Source organism: Oratosquilla oratoria, chromosome 6 (genome assembly GCF_046742065.1).
Source record: "Oratosquilla oratoria isolate Oo_2021 chromosome 6, ASM4674206v1, whole genome shotgun sequence".
Classification (NCBI taxonomy): Eukaryota; Metazoa; Arthropoda; class Malacostraca; order Stomatopoda; family Squillidae; genus Oratosquilla; species Oratosquilla oratoria.
The window spans coordinates 12,262,330-12,269,701 of record NC_134782.1 but is presented as its reverse complement, the minus strand read 5'-3'; positions in this window follow the sequence as shown (position 1 = coordinate 12,269,701).

Genomic DNA, 7,372 nt, shown 5'->3' with positions numbered 1-7,372 from the left:
TTCTCATCTAACTTGTTCCAACTGTCTATTGCTCTGTGAGGAAAGCTGTTCTTTTTCAAATCTCTTCTATAGCTGTCTTTTTTTATTTTCTTTCCGTGTCCTCTTGTATTTCTGTCATCCCATTTTATCAGATTCTCTCTATCAGTAATTTCTATGCCTTTCATGATTCTGTAAATAGCTATCAAATCTCCTCTCTCTCTTCTTTGCTCTAGTGTCTGTAGTTTAAGTTTTTGTAGTCTCTCTTCATATGATAGTTTTGAGAGTGTTGGTGCCAATTTTGTAATTGCTCTTTGTATTCTTTCAAGTTTTTTTATATACATTTTTTTGTACTTGGTGACCATATCGTTGCTGCATATTCCAATCTTGGTCTTATCAGGGTGATTAGGATTTTCCTCACCATTTCTTCATCCAGGTATGTAAATGCCACTTTGATTGTTCTTATTAAATTATAAGTTTCTCCAAAAATCTTATTTATATGTTTCTCAGGTGACATATTATTCATAACAATGACTCCCAGGTCCTTCTCATTTTCTACTTTTTTTATTCCTTCTTCTCCCAAATTATATGATCCTGTTATTCTGTTTTTGCTTTTTCCAAATTCCATTATACTACACTTTTTTGTATTGAACTCCATCTCCCACTTCCTACTCCATTCTTGTACTTTATTTAGATCTCTCTGTAGTGATTCACAATCTTCTTCAGTTTTCACTCTTTTCAGTAATTTTGCATCATCTGCAAAGAAGCTCATATAGCTTTCAATTCCTTCATCCATATCATCAATATATATAGCAAACATTATTGGGGCCAGAACTGTTCCCTGCGGGACACCGCTTATTACTTCATTCCATTTTGAGTGCTGATCTCTTATCACTACTCTCATTTTTCTTTCTTGCAAAAAGTCTTCCATCCAATTTAGCAATTTACCTTGTATTCCTCCTTCATATTCTAATTTCTTAAGCAACTTCTTATGTGGTACTTTGTCAAAAGCTTTTTTTAGGTCTAGAAATGCACAATCAGCCCATCCATCTCTTTCTTGTATTATATCTATTAGCCTTGAATAGAAACATATTAAATTGGTGACGCATGATCGTCCTTGTCTGAATCCAAATTGCCTTGGATTTAGTACGTTGTTTTTTCCAAGTATTTTACCCATCTACTTTTGATAATTCTTTCACATATTTTTGCTATTGTACTTGTTAGAGAGACTGGTCTATAGTTGGTAGGTTCTTCTTTATTTCCTCCTTTATATATAGGTACTATATTTGCTTTTTTCCAATCTTCTGGAACTTTTCCTTCTTTTAAGGAACTGCTTATTATGCTATGTATTTTGTCTGCCAGTTCATTCCTGCATTCTTTCAAAATCCAGTTTGCTATTTCATCTGGCCCATGCGATTTTCTGACATCAAAATTACCCAAGTGTGTCAATATTTCATTTTTTGTTACTTCTATTTCTTCCATAGGGGGGACTTTTTCCTTCCACTCAATCTCTTCAGGTTGTATATTTTCCCTTGTAAACACTGATTTAAAATGTTTGTTCATAATTTCTGCCATTTCCATTTCCTCAGTGTATTCAACTCCTCCTTGTCTTAATTTCTCCAAGTCTTGTTTGTTTTTCAGTTTATTGTTTACAAATCTGTAGAATAGTTTTGGTTGATCTTTACACTTTTCTATAACATCTTTTTCATATTTTCTTTTTTCCTCTCTGCACTTTTGTACATATTCATTTCTATAACCAGTATATATTTTCCATTTTTCAGGTCTTCTGTCTTTTTTCCATCTGGTCCAGGCTTTGTCTCTTTTGTCTTTTAACTCCCTACAACTTTTGTTGTACCAGCATTTTACATATTCTTTTTCTTGTTTTTGTCTTGGGACATACTTTTCCACTCCTTTTTTGTAAATTTTTGTCAAAATATTCCATTTCTCTTCCACTGATGTTTCTTCTTTGTATATTTCTTCCCAGTTTTCTTGTTGGAAGAATTCTCTTATTTTATCAAAGTTTGTTTTTTCATACATCATTCTTCCTTTTCTATATTGTTCATTTCTTTTCATATATTTTTCTTCATTAAGTTCCAGTTCAATCAATATGTGGTCACTTTTACCTATTGGTGTTTTATATTCAATCTTGTCCACTATTCTAGGTTCAGATGTAATTATTAAGTCTAGCCTCGATGGTTCTTCTTCATTTCTATACCTAGTGTTCTCTTGTATCCATTGTGTCATTGAATGGTCAGTAATCATCTCAAGTAGAGCATTTCCCCATGAGTCATCACCACTCTTTACTGTCATTTCTTCCCAGCAGATTTCTTTGCAATTAAAGTCGCCCATCATAACTATTCTTCCTCCGTCTTCCATTATTTTAGTTAATGCTATCTTTGTGTCCTCTAACATACTTTTATGTTCACTCTCCTCCCATGAGGCTGTTTTCGGAGGCACATAATTGATCACAAATTTTTCTGCACTTCTTATCTCGGTCTTCCACTTCTATCATAATCATCTCTACTGTATTCTTTCCATATATGACACCTTTCACGTTTATATCCTTCTTAGTCAGGAACATAACTCCACCCCCTTGTTTTTTCTCTCTGTTTCTAATCCAATAATTGTATGTATCATGTCCTACACTGTTGGGTGGTAGTGGGCCTTTTAATTTTGTTTCTACAATTCCCATTATGTCCGGTTCTTTTTCTTTCAAATAATCATTCAGTTCATTCAATCCTGTTATCAATCCATCTATATTTGTGTAAGACACTCTTAGTTTTCTGCTACTTCCATTGTGTTCTCTGTTTCCCTTATGTTTTTCTTTAGTATGTCGAACTGCTTTACTTTCATGTTCACTACTCTCCAATAGAATCTCTCTTTCTCTGACTCCGTTCTTCCCTCGTTTTTTTGCCTTAGCTTCAAGTCTTTTCTGCTTTTCTGCCTCTCTTTCCTCCTTATTCATTTCTCTTTTTATCCATACCTTTTTATATTGATCATTTGTTGCTAGTTTCCCTGTCTTGGATAGAATTTTCTCTGCTGTTGTTTGTGACCTGAATTTAATCTTAATTGGTCTGGTCTTATCTGTACTATATTTTCCGAGTCTGAATTTTTCCTCAATTTCCTTTATAATTTCTGGTTCATCTTCCTGGACTAATTTTAATAAACTGCTTACTCTTTCATTTTCCTCCTTGATTCTTGCGGTTCTATCTAGGTTATGTTTCTCTTCCATTCCTAATATAATTATACATTTCTTTTTGTCAGCTAATTCTCTTACTATATTCTCCTTCTGTCTCATCACTTTAATAACTGAGTCTTCATTATGTTCTTTCAATTGCTGTTTGACTATGTCAGTGAATGAAACCTTATTCCCTTCTTGAGTTATTCTCCAATTTTTAGCTTCTGTAGCTATTTTCTCTGTTTTCATTACTATTCTTCTTCAATTTCTCATTCTCCTCCTTTACATTTCCTAACTGTCTTTTTAGGTCCTCTATTTCTTCAGTTAAGTTTCTGTTAGCCTTCTCTAGTTGTTCCAACCTTTCAATTCTCTGGAAAATGGAGTCTACATTACCTAACTTACGTTCCAAGTCCTCGATCACCTTATCAACTCTCTCCTCTAGTCTTATCAGTCGGTGGGGGGGGGTTGTGTCCCCCCCACCCTCTTTAAATCCCTGGAACATATTCTCTTCACTTTCTTCTGTATTGCTCCTCTCTATACTTCTAATCTTTACATTTTTATTAGACATTTCATCCTCACTCAGTCTTTTGTTTACCTTTCGCTTGTCTGGCTGGACCAAGTCTACTCCCTCCTCATTTCCTTCCATTTCCCTCAGTAATCCCTCCCCTTTTCCTCTTTCCCTACTTTCCCACTACTCCACGAGCAATTTCCCCCCACCCTGCAAAATCACTAGGCACTTCTCTTTGCGTTGGAATCCACAGACTTCAGTTTTCTTCAGAACGTCATCCAAGCCGTCCATTCGCTGAAGTGTGTGTATGCGTGTGTGTGTGTGTGTTTGTATATTTATACATATGTATATATATATATATATATATATATATATATATATATATATATTTGTATGTATATTATACATATAAATATATAATATATATATATATATATATATATATATATATATATATATATATATGTGTGTGTGTGTATGTGTATATATACATATGTATATATACATATGTATACATATATATATATATATATATATATATATATATATATATATGTATATGTACGCACATACACATATATATATATATGTATATATATATACATATATCTATCTATCTATATATATATATATATATATATATATATGTGTGTGTGTGTGTGTGTGTATGCATATAAATATATGTATGTAAATATGTATATAATATATATATATATATATATATATATATATATATATATATATATATATATATATATATATATATATATATATATATTAGATACTTGGATGCGAATGTGGCAGGAAAGGGAGGAATGGGGATGGAGGTAGAATGTACATTGAGAGAAGCGAATAAATGCCTTGGGGGATTAAAAAGTGTAATGAGAAATATGCATTTGGGAATGGATGCTAAGGGAAAATTGTACAAAGGAGTGGTTGTGCCGACAGTACTGTACGGGGCAGAAACATGGAATATAGGAAAGGAAGAGAGAAGGCAATTCCTTCCAAGTTTTTGAAAATCTTCATCTCATCAAACTACTTCAATGATATCCAAATTCCTTAAGTTCTTCGAAAGTAATTTCTTCTTTTTAAACATTTTCTTCCGTCTTTTAATTTTTTTTTTCGATCTATTCTTATTTTTTGTTTTTCGTTTTCGAAGTAAAATTCCATTGATCCAGGCATAATTCTTGTGGGTCTTTCTGAATTCATCCGAACCTTCCCGAAGTCGCTCGCGCCGCTACTTCCCCGAGGCTCACGCGCCAAAGAGCCAAGATCCGATGACAGCTTTCGACGACCCAGATGACAACAAAGTAAAGTGATTTTTCCCCAAATCCTCCGATCATTTCCAAATATCTTCGGTTCTTCTCCAAAGTGTCCCTAGATACATTTATACAGCCCAGAGGACAATATATATATGTATATGTATATATATAGATATATGTATATATATATATATATATATATATATATATATATACATATATATATGTATATATATACATATATGTATATATATATATATATACACATATATATATATAATATATATATATATATATGTGTGTGTGTGTGTGTGTGTGTGTGTGTTTGTATATTTATATTATGTATATATATATATATATACTGTTAAAAACGACAGCAAAAGAATTATTAATTAGTTTTTTTCCGTGAGCTCTCAAGCTTGCGAAAAGTAGATTTTTGGTAGGGGAAAGGGAGTAAATCAGATTTCCAAAATTCATAGGAAACACAAAAGTTATAATAGACACAAAAGTATAGTACACAATAAACACAATACAAGAAATTAATACAAGAAATACAGCAAAAAACAAAATACAAGCACAACAAAATAGTTATCAAGACGTTTCGCAGATCTTTCTGCATCCTCAGTTGAAGTGAAAAGAAAGGGAAAGGGAGCATATTTTAAATGAAATGGGAAGCACGGGGAGAAGTCACCGTGTTGCAACTGGGGGAAGTCACACGCAGGACCACAAACACTGGGAGAGATCACAAGTTGGCGGAAATGGTACTCGGGGAGGTCACTCCCGGGTTCGGCGCCAATCTGCTTCTCAGTCTTTGGGAACGACGTATGGTAGTAAGTTCTTCCCTTTCGCGGGGAATGGGGAGCCTCTGGGAAGGAGAGCCCGATGTCTTGGGATTGTCCATCTGGCTCCTCCAAACAGGTTTCATGCTAGGGAGGAGGGCGAAATCATTTACCTGCCTATTAATGGCAGGTAAATATATATATATATTATATGGTATATATATATTTGTATGTATATTATATATTATATATATATAATATATATATATATATATATATATATATATATATATATATATGTGTGTGTGTGTGTGTGTGTGTGTGTATAATTATACATGTATGTGTATATATTATATATATATATATATATATATATATATATGTATGTATATATACACACGCACATACACACACATATATATATATATATATATATATATATATATATATATATATGTATATGTGTGTGTGTGTGTGTGTGTGTGTATGCATATAAATATATGTATGTAAGTATGTATATAATATGTGTATATATATATATATATATATATATATATATATATATATATATATATATATATATATATATTAGATACTTGGATGCGAATGTGGCAGGAAAGGGAGGAATGGGGATGGAGGTAGAATGTACATTGAGAGAAGCGAATAAATGCCTTGGGGGGATTAAAAAGTGTAATGAGAAATAGGCATTTGGGAATGGATGCTAAGGGAAATTTGTACAAAGGAGTGGTTGTGCGGACAGTACTGTACGGGGCAGAAACATGGAGCATAGGAGAGGAAGAGAGAAGGAGTTTGAATGTGTTTGAGATGAAATGCCTGAGAAGTATGATAGGGGTTACTAGGCTAGATAGAGTGAGAAATGAGGAGGTGAGGAGGAGAACAGTAGTGGAAAGGGAGTTGGCACACGTAGAAAGAATGAGTGAAGAAATATTAGTAAAAGAGGTGTGGAAGGCAGATGTGGAAGGAGTGAACATGAGGGGTTGACCTAGGATGAGATGGATGGATGGGATAAAAGGGGCACTGGGAAAGAGGGGAATGCCTGTTGAGGAAAGACGGGAGAGGACAGAAGATAGGGGTGAATGGAGAAGGGTTGTGTATGGATGATGCTGTGATGCATGAGGGGGAGTGGGTGGGGGATGGGGGGTGAGGGAGTATGTATGAGAAATAAATTAACGCAGCTCAAAAGGATTTCTCCCCGTCTTCTCCTTTTCTGCACGAGGGGACGGAGAGGGGGGGGGGAGCGGGAGAGATCACTTGCTCCGTGGTTACATTGTCCAGTTAACTGGTCCCTCCCTCTGTATTTCCATTTGTGCTAGTCTCACTTGTGCTTAGGTTTGCATTTTGTGAGCGTCTTCTATCTTTGGGGCGTCTTATGTGCCTCTATTTTCTTAGCCTCTATTCCAAATTCTTTTGATCTTATTTGAGCCTCTAGGTTCGTTGAGGCTGAAATCTGTCCCATCGCCTTCATGGGTAATATATCATCTTGAGCCAATGCATAATCTAGCTCAGTAAATATTTCATAGTTTCTACCCCATTAATTCAACCTTATATTGTATCGTAAGTCTAATTCTACTAACTAGGTTACACTTTCGGGGACGATTTAGATTAATCTTTGGTTCACAAAAATGATTGCTCTGAGGCAAGAATGTGA